General features: G+C 39.7%; 1 protein-coding gene across 1 annotated transcript in view; it reads left to right on the top strand.

Moving 5' to 3' along the window:
• The window catches only part of BCO2 (beta-carotene oxygenase 2), a 106,150-nt gene that overhangs the window by 19,566 nt on the left and 71,315 nt on the right, over window positions 1-15,269 (top strand). The gene's annotated exons all lie outside the window — the stretch shown is intronic.

The raw sequence follows: 15,269 nt of genomic DNA, 5'->3' as shown, positions 1-15,269 counted from the left end.
TATTATTTATCAAATCATTATGTCATACACTGGGAAATGAGAGAATGTTATATATCAGTAAAAAAGACAATGCAGTTTTTCACTGAACACAAATTTTTCCCTCCAGTCTTATTCTTCTTACTGAAAACAAAACAAAGCACACGTGATGACACTTTTGAGAAGTTGACAGTATGTAGTAATTGTTTCCCCTTTTTCCTTACCAAAACAAGTCTCTTACCTTAAGTCTGATTAAAAATCACCAATTCCAGGAAGAGTTCACTGTTTAGCCTTGGCTGACTGGCTCCCCTGTTATTACCATTATCATTAATAAGCATTTTTTGTGTTTAACGTGGTGTTGCTATGTCTGACACTTATTGTCAGAACAAATAATTTTAACTCTGAAAGTTATAACTTGAATGAGTAACTGCAATTACAGCATAATATGATATAATATAACATATAATATAATAATATATAATATAGGATTATGAGAAAATTAGGATAACTAGTAAAAGTAAAAAAAAAATTAAGCAATTGCTTTTCATCAATTGCAAGATGTCAAAAAACCTCCCTTATTTAAAAACCCAAATAAACCAGTTTTAAAAGCTGAATTTATGGAATTGATGGATGATTTTGGTATAGTATAGACCCAGTATACAGTGTCTTTTTTATTTGCTTTTAATTTTTCAAATATATATATGTATATATATAATTTTTAAGTTATTTTCTCTCTCTCTTTTTTAAAAGTTGTTATTTATTTATTTGAGAGAGAGAACACAAGCAGGGGGAGGGGCAGGAGAGGGAGAAGCAGGCTCCCCGCTGAGCAGGGAGCCCGATGTGGGACTCATCCCAGGACCCTGGGATCATGACCTGAGCTGAAGGCAGACGTTTAACTGACTACGCCCCCCAGGCCCCCCCATTGTTCTTTCTCTTACAGATAGAAAGTTTCTTAAAAGCAGTTATTATGTCGGGTTCACCTTTGTATGCCAGGCACCTAGTACAATGCCTGCCACGTTATTGGTGCTTAAGAATATCTGCCTAATGACTAACTCTCTGATTCTAAATTTCTTGAGGGCGGGGATCGTGCCTGCCTTCTGTCTCTCTGGTGTGTGTAGTGGATATTGGCTTGCATGCCTCTACTAAGGGCTCAGTTAGTTGCTTTATCTTGAACTTCATTTTTCTCTTCTCCTTGGAGCTTAGGGGTGTTTAGTAAGTAGTGTCGTGGTTTATGGGGAAAACTTACAGCATCATGGAAAGAGCACTGGATCGAACAAGGGGCAAGGAGGTCTGGCACTACCGGGGAATAGAGTGTGATCTCGGGGCAAAATATTTCACTTCGTGATCTCCCATCTTTTATTTCCTCTGCAATGCAGTTTACTCTTCTGTGCAATGGGGATAATAGCCTCTACCTTTTTTTTTTTTTTTTTAACTTGCGGCATTGTGGTTATAAACAGGATCTATTCTGTATGTTGAATTTTATAGAAGCAATTAAAGGATCTGGAAAAATACGGGCTTCAATTTAATTTTCAGTCTTATAATTTTTTAAGTGACAAGTAATCGTGTTGGTTGTATGTTATTACGAATACATATACAGTAGGCTTATCTTCCAGTTGCTTTAGGGATTGAAGACACACTTCCTTTGTAGTCATTATTTCAAACGCGACATTTCAGTAATCAGTATCAGGCCTGTCTGGAGGCCTATTTGAAGCTGTCTGTATGTGATTTTGCACGTGGAAAACTCCACTGTACATGTAGATGGACAAGTTTTTGTAAAGAAAGCAAATCATCAGTGAACTATCCCCTTCAGGTACTCAGTTTGCTTGAGAGGTAAGTTTAGCTAAGCCAGGTGTCTGTGAGCACAGTGATGTCAGACCAAAACCCAGGGGCCCTCCTGGATTCCTCCTGACTCTTACCCTCCACTGGCAATTCCTGCCAGCTCTTCTTCAAAACGCACATGAATCTGAGAGTTCTGTCCCCCTCCACTGCCCTGTCCTCAGCCACTATCATTATCCCTCACCTGGACTAGTGCATTGCCTCCCAGCTATCTACCTGCTTCCACCTTTACCCATGAACTCTGTGCTCCTTCCAGGGGCCAGAATGATCTTTTAGAGTCATAAATCAGGTCACATTATACCCCTGCTGAAAACCCTCCATTAGCGCTTAGATACAATCCACACTTCTTACCCCAGTCCACATAGCCTCTGACCAAGACCCAGTCACCCCTCCCACCCCATCCATGGCCACTTTCCCTTCTGCCAACTCTCCTCTGGCCACAAGAGCCTCTTTCTCTGCCTCACACAGTCCAAGCTCACTCCAGCCTCTGGACCTTTGTACCAGCTCTTTTCTTTGCCTGCAAGATACTTCCTTCCTCATAATCTTGGCATAGGAACCTCTGTGTTGGCCTTCAGTTCTTATTTTGACTGCTGCCTCTTCGTAGAGGCACTTAATTCTCCACATAGCATTTTCCACTATCTGATAGTTTGATCTTTAAAAAAAATGTGTCTAGTCTCATTCCCTCCTCTGCTAGAATGTTAGCTCCTTGGGAACAGGGATCTGTTTCTCTTATTTGCTGAATCATAGTGCCTATAAAAGTATTTGTCGGATGCATGAAAGGCACTCAAATGATTCTTGTTAGGTTGGTTTGTCTTTCTCTATCTGTGGGTGAAACTCACATATGAGCTGCAGGAATATAACGCATGGCTTCCAACCTTGATGAGCTGGCTGGAAAGCACTGAGGTGAAGAGGTGAGGTAGCAGACCAAAGACTGACAGTCAGACCACGAAGATGCCAAGGGACCAGGAAACTTGGCTCTTATCTTTGTGAAACCACTGACTGACCAAGCTTGTGACCTGGGCGGGTGGGCCAGGCTTAATCTCTACTTAGAGGAGTAGGGAGACTCTGCCTTACCGTGTAGTAGTTCAGGTTGTTATTGCTTCCTTAAGCAATTTGTGAGCACCTGCCATACTGCTTTTGGAACCTCTGCATTAGGAACTCAGTTCATGGATATCTGTGTGGTCAAATGAAATAATGTCTGGCACAAAATAGGCATTCAATAGGGAGGGATTCCATTACTGCTGACCTGGGTATAACTATTCCTATGAGGGTGCAGGAGAGAAGGGGTGTAGCCTTTCCAGATACTGGAAGGTGAGCATATGAGGGGTCAACAGGTGGAAAAGGAATGCTGACCAGCCAGGGCCACTCTGTTAGATTTCTACATCAGGCACCAACTGCACAGCTCTCCTCAGTGGCCCGGGGTCCAGCAGGTGCTGGTGGCCTCTCTTCTACAGTAAGTATTTAACCACACAAGATGCTGAGACTACCAGCCACTGCTACATGATGGGCAAAATCAAAAGTTACAGGTGTTGCCCTCTGCTCCTCAGCTCAGAGCTAGACTGTTGACTGGGGTCCGCAAGCCCTCAGAGAACTTATGTGTTTTATCAACTGACTTGCTCCACTTGTAAGAAAGTATTGAGTCCCAGAATCTATATTTTACCTTTTTCATTTACTCCTTTATATTCATATACGGAGCATGTGCTACGTTCTAAGTTTTGCACTAGGTGCTTGGCATGTATCAGTGAATAATAAAGACACAGGTCCCTGCTTTTGTGGAGCCACCATACTGTGGAGGAATCTCATAATAAACAATAGCATAGTGTCTAGGTTAATTATATAGTATATTAAAAGGTGATGGGCCTGTAGATGAAAAGTAATACAGCAGAAGGGGGATCAGTAGTGCCTGGAGGTGAGATAGGTAGGTTATGGTATTAAAGAGAGTAGCTAGGGTAAGCTTCATTGAAAAAGAGATTTCACCAAAGCCTTAAAGGAGGTAGGAAATTAGTCACTGGACGTTTATAGGGAAAGAGTTCCGAGCAAAGAAAGCAAGTAGATCCTAAGGTGGAAGTATGCTTGTTTGACAAGCAGAATGGCCAGATAAATATGGAGGAGAGAAAGAAGGAAGAGACAAAATCAGAGACCTACGTTGGGAACCAGGTGACATAGGGCCTTGTGAGCCATTACAAGGACGTTGGCTTTCATTTTGATGGGATGGGAAGCCTGGGCAGAATTTTGAGCATAGATGTCTCAGGATTTGACTTATGTTTTCAGAAGGACCACTTAAGCTGTTATATCGAGAATAGATTATGGGGAAGCCAAGGGCAAGGACCCCAGGGACCAGGTATTACATTGGTTGTTGCAGTGACCCAGCTCAGAGATGATGTGGGTCAGCTCAGGGTGCTAACAGTGGAGGTGCTAAGAAGGGATTGGATTTTCAATATATTTTAAGAAGTTAACCTGATTTTTTTGATGGATTAGATGTGAGGTTGAGAGAAAAAGAGGTGTCAAGGGATACTTAAAGGTTTTTGGCTTGAACAACTAGAAGGACAGAGTTGCCATAGTATAGGTGGGGATTAGCAGGCTTTTGGGGAGAATTCAACAGTAAGAAGATCTGAACTATGGATACCTGCAAAAACTTGGTTGAATCACAAAGGCATTTTGTTGAATGGAAAACGCCAATTCATTTGTATGGTGTCTGATTCCATTTGTGAGATATTTTGGAGAAGATAAAACTATATGGAAGATGAACAAGTCAGTGTCTTCCAGGTGATACGGATTGAGGGGTAGTTTTGCTTACAGAGGGGCAGTATGAGGGAATGTCATTGTGATGAGCTGTTTTACATTTTAACTGTAAAATGTAAACAGTTTCTGTGAAACTGTAAAGAGTTTCATCAATCTGTATTTGTGAAAATTCATAAACTGCACACCAAAGCAAAGTTAATTGTACAGTACGTCAATTTAAAAACTAACAAATATTAAAATACTTAAAAATATTATGTAGGGGTTTCAGAAAATTAATATTATTTATTTGTATATTTTTGTGGAATTTTTTTGGCTTTTAAAAATTACTATTTGATTTTGTCTCTTACTCTACATAAATATTCACTTTGCACTTGATTTTTGTTCATAATGTTGAATTATTGTTTTTATTTTTTTGTCGGAGAGAGAGAGAGAGAGAGCACAAGCAGGGGGAGCGGCAGGCAGAGGGAGAAGCAGACTCCTGCTGAGCAAGGAGCCCGATGTGGGGCTCGATCCCAGGACCCTGGGATCATGACCTGAGCAGAAGACAGACGGTTAACCGACTGACCCACCCAGGCATCCCTGTTCTATTTTTTTTAAAGAGGCTGTTCAATTGAATAGGCCTCAGGCCCCCACAAAATCAGAATCTACCCCTGTGGTGCTGGAACAGACATCAGACTGGATGACCCTATAGAGTAAGAGGTTCATTATTGGCCTATATTTCTCTTTTGCTAAGGACTGTACCCTAATCAGTCAGTGGTTATATGCAGGTTCACTGTCAGCTCTGTGAGTGCGGAAAGTGGATTTAAAGGCCATTCTTAGACATGAGGACCCTGTAGGCAGAGCTCTGAGGGGACAAGGGCAATGAGAACATTGGCAGGAAGGCAGGGGTTAGTGGGGACAGAACAGCAGAAAAGCCTGAGGGCACCATACAAGATCTGTTTCTAGGAGGATTCTTCCTTGGCCATGCCACAAAAGGTGCCTCTCAAGGGCTTCAACCACACATCATGGTCTGGAGGAGGTTTAGGGCTAGGGGGGCAAATGTGAATGGAGGAAACTGATAGAGATTGTTTCCATTTTAGACAAGTGAAGGGTACGATGTCTGATAGGTATCCAAGTAGAAATGGTGAGTAGAGAGCTGAATATATGAGTCTGTAGTTCAGGAGAGAGGTCTGGGCTTTAAACATAAATTTGGAAGTTAACATTTATATGATACTGATTTATGACCCAGACCTTCCTCTGACCAGGAAGCACTGTCCTGTGATGATTCCCCCTTTCCTTTCTGGTTTGTCCTGTTTCCTTTGGCCTTCACTTTCCACCACCATCAACAATTCAACCAAGGAAAAGAAAAGGACCCAGAAGAGAGACAGTTGGTTTGGATGAGTAGGCTACCCTCCTACAACCAGTCCCCACTCTCCCTCCCCAACCTGGAAAGGAAGCCCATGGCAGTGGAGGAGGTAAAGAAGGGAGGGGAACTAATGAGACCTTTCTTGTTGAGTAGGTCATAGAAACCTGACTTCCCACCAGGCTGGGTTTTAGGGAGGGGTACAAGTTGACACCCCCACCCCCCAACATGCACACAGATAGCTTAATGAGATATGAAATAGAGGGAATCTATGCCTCCTCCTATTCTGGGTAGAGCCCTAGGAGTCAGAAAGATAGTAAACAAGAAATGGTTATATGGTATATCTAGTAGATATGACCTGAACAACCTCTCAAAGTTTTCTGAGCGCAGGGGGGACCAGAAAAACCAGAATATTTTCAATGCACCCAGGAGAATCACCAAAGTAGCCTGGCTTCATTAGAATGCTTTTGTGTGGAAGTAACAACAAATCCAATTCAAACTGATTTAAATAACATGTAGATTTTATTGGTTCAGTAATAAAACTTAGAGATAGGAGTGATTTGATTAGGCACTGGCTTCCTTGCTATTCTCTAATGGGTGTTGGCTTTGTCCTTAGGCTGGCTTCCTGCCTAAGAGCAAAATGTGTGTATCAGCTTCAGGCCTCACATCTGCCTGTTCAGAAAGGGAACTTCTCTTTTCCCAATCATGAAAAAATAGTCCTGGGCTTCCTTTTGGACCAACCTCAGTCATGTGCTTACCCCTGAAAAGAACCATTGTGACTACGGAATTGCCATCAAGGCAAGAAGGATGAGATTATACCAGAGTCAATCAGGATCCACCAGTGGAACTTGTTGGGAGAGGTAGGGGTTTATGTCAATCCCACTGCAGTCACCTGTCTGCTATGTAACGGAAAGGGATCCTGAGGATCCTGGAGTGGCAACCAATAAAGTCAACCTTGTAGTTGGTTGGAGAAAGCCATACTCTTAAAAGGGTTTTGTGGACAGGAGTGAGGGACTGCTCAGTAGCAACTTTGTGGACTGAGAGGGAATGATGGGCATCTTGGCAGATGTCAGAATCTGTCACTAATGATCAAGGGCTAGATTCCATACCCATCCCCTTGCTGACACCTTGGTATTATTTACCCTATGGAACTTAGATACAGCTATGGAGAAAGAGGGGCATCCAGCAATTACTAAAATTAAGTTCCCACTGCTTCAGCACAGTGAGAACTTGGGAAAAGAAATTAAAATATAGAAGATAAGGTTGCATTTCTTACCCAGCAGAGTTTACAGACTAAGACTCATACCTGCTACATCAGTTAGCACTCTGACCTTAAGCGATAACTTCCAGCAAATCCAGGTTCACATGCTAGGAAGAAAGAGCTCTTCCTCACATTTGTCTCTTAAAATTCTTGTCTTTCAAAGTTTAGCTTAAATCGCATTTTTTTCTGTGAAGGCTTCTACCAACCAGCCAACCAGAAATCCTCCTTTCCCTCTGTGTTTTCTTTCTATCCTTCATGTTGCAGGGCATCTTTGGAAGGCCCAAGGCTCTGCCTGATGTGTGCCTCTGGTCTTAAAAGGCACTGTATTCAGAATATGGTATCTGAGAACTTTCTGGAAATGTCTCCACCTGTTGTTTTTGTTTTTGCCCAGTGTCTTAACAAAAAATGAGTTAATGATTCTAAAAAATATCTTGAAGACCATCTTGGAGTCTGAGAGCCGGAAAGAGAAAGTGCTTCCTATATAGGTCAGTTGAGGGGCTCTTTTGGGATGGGTGGAGTCTCATGGTACCCTGCCCCAAATTTTATCATTTCCTCTACCTTTGACTGCTTTTACTTTCTAGTTTCCTGAACTGAGCTCTGTGGTATATGCTTAATTTAGGTCTTAGACAAAAGACAGGGTCCACTCAAGGGAGGGCCCATCCATGAGCAAACACATTACCACTAGGGGGAAAAAAAAATCAAAGACTGAATTTTGAGCATGCCTTCAGATGTGAATAGAGATTTTGTTTTGCGATATGGATTTTGTGGGTCCAGAGACAATCATAAGTAGATTTACCAAAATTGCAAACTGTGAGTTGCTATTTGCTGTTGACCAGATTAAACTGGATTTCTTTTGTGCAACAAAATCAGGGGTTTAAAATTTGGAAAACAAACAAGCAAAATAAAGCAGGCTTTTATGACCTGATGTTTTCTCATTCAATTATAAAGCCCATGTGTTGGGAAAAGATAGGAGAAAAAGCAACATATGTCTAAGAGCCAGAAAGAATGGTAGGAAAAGCAGCAATGTTTTTATTCCTTGAGAGTGAGTGATAAAGTTTCCACACTGCAGGGGGAAAAAAATGACCTAAAGCAGGCTGGGATAAGTGGGGAAAAAGGCCCTGTTTCTCTCTGACAGATGTGTGTGTGCCCACGTGTGAGCTCAGGTGGAAGTGGGTGGAGGGTACATGGAAAAGTCTGTGCCTGGGTCACATTTCTTCATCCCACATCTGTTTTCAGTGATAATTGCAACAGACAATTCCAGGGTCAAATACCACTGAGAGCTTATATCTCATTTAATCTGTACGAATGCTCAATGAGGTGGACATTTCTTTTCATTTCCAGTTTATATGGAAACTGAGTGTCAGAAAGCTGTGTCCAAAGCATACATTTCTTGTGTACTTTGGTTATGGGAAAAGTCTAGGGTTATGGGACAAGACCCAAAATAAGGTTATACATCTCCAAAACCCGTTCTCATTTCATCACTTCATATTACCTTTCTAAATATCCACACTATATTACCAGGAGTCAAAATATAAGCAAGACCAAAGGAGTTTGAACAAAAGGGCACCATTTAGTCTTTCAGTTCCTTAAACCTGACAAGGCCAAGCACAACTGGTCAGGGATAGTAAAACAAAGCTGTTCTCAGATTCATTACTACATACTTTCTTAATCATTATTTTTTAATTTTATTATAACAAGGTTTAAGCATGTTGATTTTATTGAAAGAAGGTTTACACGTAAGATAATAAATGCACAATCAGATTTATTTTTCCAACACTCAAGTCCATGGCAAAGACTGACTTCAGATTCTAGCCAATTAAAAATGTGACTGAACAATATAATTAAGGGGGCGCTGGGTGGCTCAGTCGGTTAAGCGACCGACTCTTGATTTTGGCTCAGGTCATGATCTCAGGGTCATGAGATCGAGAGATGGAGCTCCCTCTCCCCTATCAGGCTCCGTGCTACTTGTGGAGCCTGCTTAGGATTCTCTGTCTCCTGTGCCCTCTGCCCCTTCCCCCTACAAAAAAAAAAAAAAGGAAAAAGAAAAAAGAACAATATAATTAAGAGGAAAAGGACATAAAAGATCTGTTTAATATTATTTCAGTTTTGTATTTTTTAAAAAAAGTACTCTCCCTGTCTATTAAGATCTGGTTAAGATGGACTCGAACGCCCATTCAATGAATTGAGGAAAATCCAGTGTTCCTCTTGATGTGCTTTTGGAATATAGGTGAGGTTTAGTGGGGTGAGGTTCAGAGCCGACGACCAAGAAAGAATTCTTGTGAAGTCTTTGGTGCCAAATGGTGGTTTTATTAAAGCACGGGAACAGGACCCGTGGGCAGAAAGAGCTGCTGCCCCGGGCTTGTGAGGGGTGGCTGATTATATAGTTGGGAGTTGGGGGAGGTAAGCAAAAGGGAGGTTTTCAAAAGAACTTTCATATGCTAAAGAGGACCTACAAGATACTGGAGGCCTTGCCATTGTCAAGGTTAAGGTTGTTTTTCCCTCTAGTAAAGCATTAAGACAGTTAGGAGCTTCCTGGAAGAATGTCGTGTCATGCTTATCCCACCCAAGAGTGTGTGTATGTGTGCGTGTGTGTGTAGAGGTTGCAGGGTGTCAGCTTGTGCTTTGTCCTCAGCTAGCCTTCTGCTCCCTCATCACTCCCAAAGTTTCTTCAGATTCCTGAAAGAACTTGAAAGGACCACAGGATCCCCCTTTGGTTCTAAGCTCCTGTTTCCTCCAGCGATGCTTATCTTGATATCCAAAGCATGTCACTCCTCTGTTCACACTGATTCAGATGTGAAATTCAGCTATTCCCCGAATTTCCACAAAGACCCGGCTGCACAAAGTGTTCTGTATGTAGCAGATTCTATTAAAGGTATATGGAGATGGAGACATTTACATTAGAATGATGCAAGTAGTGTTAAATTGTGTCTGTAATTCGTCAATCCTAAAATGTGCAACTTTTCACATTTCAATATCTCTGAAATAAGAATGTGCCTTACAACTGAAGGCATGTCATAGTTTAATTGGCAGGGTCTTTTCTTTCCTGGTGGTACATAAAATAATGGTGCATTTTACAATCAGTGGCATCTTAGATTCAACAGAAAAGGGAATTCTGCTTCTCTGTTTTTAAAAAGTCCTCTGGTGATTTCTACTATTTGAGCTCTACCTTCTTTCCATGGTGTTTTGATTCAGTCTTATGCCCTGTATCACATTTCTTCAGCCCACTTCTGATTTCCGCAATAGTTGCAACAGACATTTCCGTGCAGCTCACACTAACAGTTTTGCCGAGTGTGCTGAGGGTCTTTCCACTTTCTGCTGCAGATAAATGTGCCCAGCCAAGCGCATCCCCAGGGGCAACCTTCTACTAGTGCACGTCAGGAGCTGGTGGGAAATGCCTCTGCTTCCCTTCCTCCATGGAATAATTTGGGGAGGCTTCTGTAAGCTGCTCAGGAGGTTCTGGACAAATCAGGCCCACAGGGACAACACACCTTACACTAGCTCTTGCACCTCCCCTTTCTCACTCATACTCCCTAGGACCACCTCTCAAATAAATGACCTGCACGGGAGTCCTTGTTTTGGGGTCTGTTTCTTGTATTGTTTTGTTTTGTTTTGGTGGGGGAGGTGGGACTCAAGCTAGGGGTCTCCTTGTACTCTCCCTCCCAGGCTCCCTCTTTTCTTTTGCATAGCCATTCAGCTCTTTCCAATCCTTGTGTCCAGACTCAGCAAACACTCTACTTTTACATGTCTGACATTTTAGCCGATCTTTGAAAGGATTGTTGTAAAAGTTTACCAGATTCTGTCCAGAGCAAGGGGAAAGGTTTTTTTGTTTTGTTTTGTTTTTGTTTTTTCAGCGTGTATTCCTATAGAAAGAAAAACTGTAAGGATCTATGCTACAATGTCAATAATTATCTGAAGATGGAAGGATGGGTGGTTTAAATTTTTTTTTTTGTTCCTTAATATTTTCTATAATTTTTGTAATAAATAGGTCTTAATTTTATAGTAAAGAAAAAAACAATATTAAATTAATATAAAAATTGGATTAAACTGACTTTTTTCCCTTAAAAAATAACTTTGTTGAGGTTATAATTTACATACCGTAAATTCACTCATTTTAAGTATACAATTCAATGATTTTTAGTTTTAGATTTAGATTTAGCACGTTGGATAGGGACCAAGGGCAGGCCACCCCAAAATGTACCACTTTAGCATTGCAGATTATTTTAAGCTGAAAACAATCAAGGCCCAAAAGACTCAGGAAGAAACTCTGACTTTCCTCCAATTGTGTAAAAAGAATTTAGATAGAGGACCTGCTCCAGGAAGGAACCTATCTCCATGGATAACTACAGTATAATATGAACTAGGGGTGGTACACAGAGGGGAATTTAGCAGTCTGTTAAAATTCCTCCCTATGTCCCATTGTTTCTGAATGGCCCAGCAAACATTTGTTTACCAAATATTTATCTTTTTCATCTTCCTGTGCATTGCTTTCCTTCTCTTTGAAATCCCAGACCTCTACACCCTTCTCCTTAGTTCCAGATGACAGATATACCTCATTTTTTCTGACTACCTTTGGTATGTTATGTCTGTGTGGATTCCTCATACATATGCAGTGAAATTTGATTTTCTCCTGTTAATCTGTCTATGTCAGTTTACTTATTTATTTATTTTTAAAGATTTTATTTATTTATTTGTCAGAGAGAGAGAGAAAGCACAAGCAGGGGGAAGCGGCAGGCAGAGGGAGAAGCAGGCTCCTCGCTGAGGAGGACCCTGGGATCGTGACCAGGGCCAAAGGCAGGATGCTTAACTGACTGAGTCACCCAGGCATCACACTGTCTCATGTCAGTTTAATTCTTAGACTGGCTAGAAGACACTTGAAGGACAGAGTAAAATTTTTTCCTCCCCAACATGTGCAACTATCACCATATCCAGTTTTAGAACATTTTCTTCTCTCTAATAAGATCCTTCATATCTCTTGACAGTTAATCCCCATTTCCACCCTTAACATTTCCACCATTTCCACCCTAAGGCAAACATGAATTTACTTTTCTGTCACTATGGATTTGCCTTTTCTGGACATTTCATGTAAATAGAATCATAGAGTCTTTTGTGTTTGGCTTCTTTTATTTAGCATAGTGTTTTTAAAGTTCATTCATGTTGTAGCATGTATCTGTATTTTACTTTTTTATTAGTGTTGGTATTCCATTATGGTTATACCGCATTTTGTTTATTCCTTCACCAGTTGAAGGACATCTGGGCTTTCCCCACTTTTGACTATTATGAATAATGGTGTCATGAACGTTAATGTACATATATTTGTGTGAACATGTTCTGTTTCTCTAGAGTAGGTATGTAGGAAAGGAATTTCTGGGTCAATAAAAAATCTATATTTAACTTATAAAGAAAACTGTTTTCGAAGTGGCTCTACTACTTCATATTCCCACCAGCAGTGTATGAAAATTCCTCTTTCTTCACATCCTTGCTGACACTTGACACTTTCTGACCGTAGCCATCCTAGTGGACAGGAAGTGGTTTCTCATTGTGGTTTTAATGTGCATTTCCCTAATGACTAATGATATTAAGTGTCTTTTCATGTGCTTATGAGCCTTTGTACATCTTTGGAGATATATCTGTTCAAATATTTTGCCCATTTAAAAATTGGATTTTCTTCTCATTAAATTTTAAGAGGTCTTTGTATATTCTGAATATAAATTTTTGCCAAATGGTGATTTACAATTTTTTTCCCCATCCTGTGGCTCATCTTTTCATTTCTTAATAATGTCTTTTGACTGCAAGTTTTTAATTTTTATTTTAAATTTTGAAATAATTTAAGATTCACAGGAAGTTGCAAAGATAGTGCAGAGCAGTCCCATAATCCTTCACCCAGTTTCACTCCCAAATTTTGAATTTTGATTAAGTCCAATTTACTATTTTTTTAAAATGGATCATGCTTCTTGGATTGTGTCTAAAAAATCTTGCATAACCCAAGTTCTTGACATAAACTCAAGGCTTAAAGCTTTAGCTTTCTTTCTTTTCTTTTCTTTCTGTCTTTCTTTTTTCTTTTCTTTTCTTTTCTTTTCTTTTCTTTTCTTTTCTTTCTTTTCTTTTCTTTTCCTTTCTTTCTTTTCTTTTCTTTCTTTTCTTTTCTTTTCTTTCTTTTCTTTCTTTCTTTTCTTTCTTTCTTTCTTTCTTTCTTTCTTTCTTTCTTTCTTTCTTTCTTTCTTTCTAGTAATCCCTGGGGGCGCCTGGGTGGTCAGTTGGTTAAGGGTCTGCCTTTGGCTCAGGTCATGATCCCAGGGTCCTGAGATAGAGTCCTGCTTCGGGCTCCCTGCTCAGCATGGAGTCTGCTTCTCCCTCTCCCCCATGCTTGTGCTCTCTCTCACAAATAAATAAATGATATCTTAAAAAAAAAAAAAAGTAATCTCTGTGCCCAACATGGGACTTGAACTCATGACTCTGAGATCAAGAGTTTCATGATCTATTGACTGAGCCAGCCAGGCACCCCAGCTTTAGCTCTTACACTGATGTCTGTGATCCATTTTGAATTAATTTTTGTATATAGTGTGAGGTAAGGGTCTACATTCATCATTTTGCATGTGGAAATCCAGTTGTCCCAGCACCATTTGTTGAAGACTCTTTTTCTATCAACTGCCTTTGTAAAAAATCAATTGGTCATAAATATAAGGGTTTATTTCTGAATTCTCAAATCTGTTCTATTCATCTATGTTTATCCTTATGTTAGTATCAAACGTTCAGATAACTGTAGCTTATATTAAAATTTAAGATTAGGAAATGAAAACTCTCCAACTTTGTTCTTTTTCCAAATTTTTTGGCTATTCTATGTCTTTCGAATTTCCATATTCGTTTTAGATATAGCTTGTCAATTTCTGCAAAAAACCCTGCTGGAATTTTGATGGACATTGAGTTGAATCTGTAGATCAGTATCAGGGGAGCTGCCATCTTAACAATATTGAGTGTTCCAATCATTGAACATGGAATGTTCCTCCATTTATTTAAATCATATTTAATATCCCTCAGCATTGTTTTGAAATTTTCAGTTTATAAAGCTTGTACTTCTTTTGCTTAATTTATTCACACATATTTTATTCTTCTTAATACTGTGAGTGGAATTATTTTCTTAAATTTATTTTCAGATTGTTCATTTTCATATGTAGAAATACAATTTTTTTTCATATATAAATCTTGTATTCTGCAGCCTTGCTCGACTTGTTCATTAATTTTAAAAGGGGTTTGTGTGGATGTGTCTATTCCTTAGGATCTTACATATACAGAATCACATTGTGTGCAAATAGTTTTACTTCTTCCTTTTCTTTCTTTTTATTTTGATTGTATAGGCTAGAACCTCCAGTATGATGTTGAATAGAAGTTGCAAGAGCTAACATTCTTGCATTATTTTTTTTACCATTAAGTATGATGTTAGCACTAATTCAAAAAGAGATATGCCCCCCGATGTTTGTTGTAGTATTCTTTACAATATCCAAAACATGGAAGAAACCGAAGTGTCCAGTGATACATGAATAGATAAAGATGTTGTATATATACACAATGGAATATTACTGAGCCATAAAAAATGAAATCTTGTCATTTGCAACATGGATGGATCTAGAGGTTATAATGCTAAATGAAATAAGTCAGTCAAAGACAAATACCATATGATTTCACTCATATGTGGAATTTAAGAAACAAAACAAACTAACACAGAAAAAAGAGACAAAAAATCCAGACTCTTAAATACAGAGAACAAAGTGGTAGTTACCAAAGAGAGGTGGGTGGGGGGATGGGTGAAATAGATGATGGGGATAAGAATATGCTTGTTGTGAAGAGTACTGAGTAATATATGGAATTGTTGAATCACTATATTGTACACCTGAAACTAATATAACACTATGTTAATTATGTAGGAATTTAAAAAATAAATTAAAAAAGAGTATGATGTCAGCTGTAGGTTTTTCATAGATGTCCTTTTTTAAAAAAAGATTTTATTTATTTATTTGAGAGAGTGAGAGAGAGCATGAGCAGGGGGAAGAGGGAGAAGCAGGCTCCCTCCAGATCAGGGAACCTAACATGGGGCTTGATTCCAGGGTCCTGGGATCA

The sequence above is a fragment of the Ursus americanus genome, chromosome 16 (genome assembly GCF_024610735.1).
Source record: "Ursus americanus isolate L20-20 chromosome 16, mUrsAme1.1.p, whole genome shotgun sequence".
Taxonomy (NCBI): domain Eukaryota; kingdom Metazoa; phylum Chordata; class Mammalia; order Carnivora; family Ursidae; genus Ursus; species Ursus americanus.
Note: the sequence above shows the minus strand (reverse complement) of the source record. Positions and strands in the feature narration are given on the sequence as shown.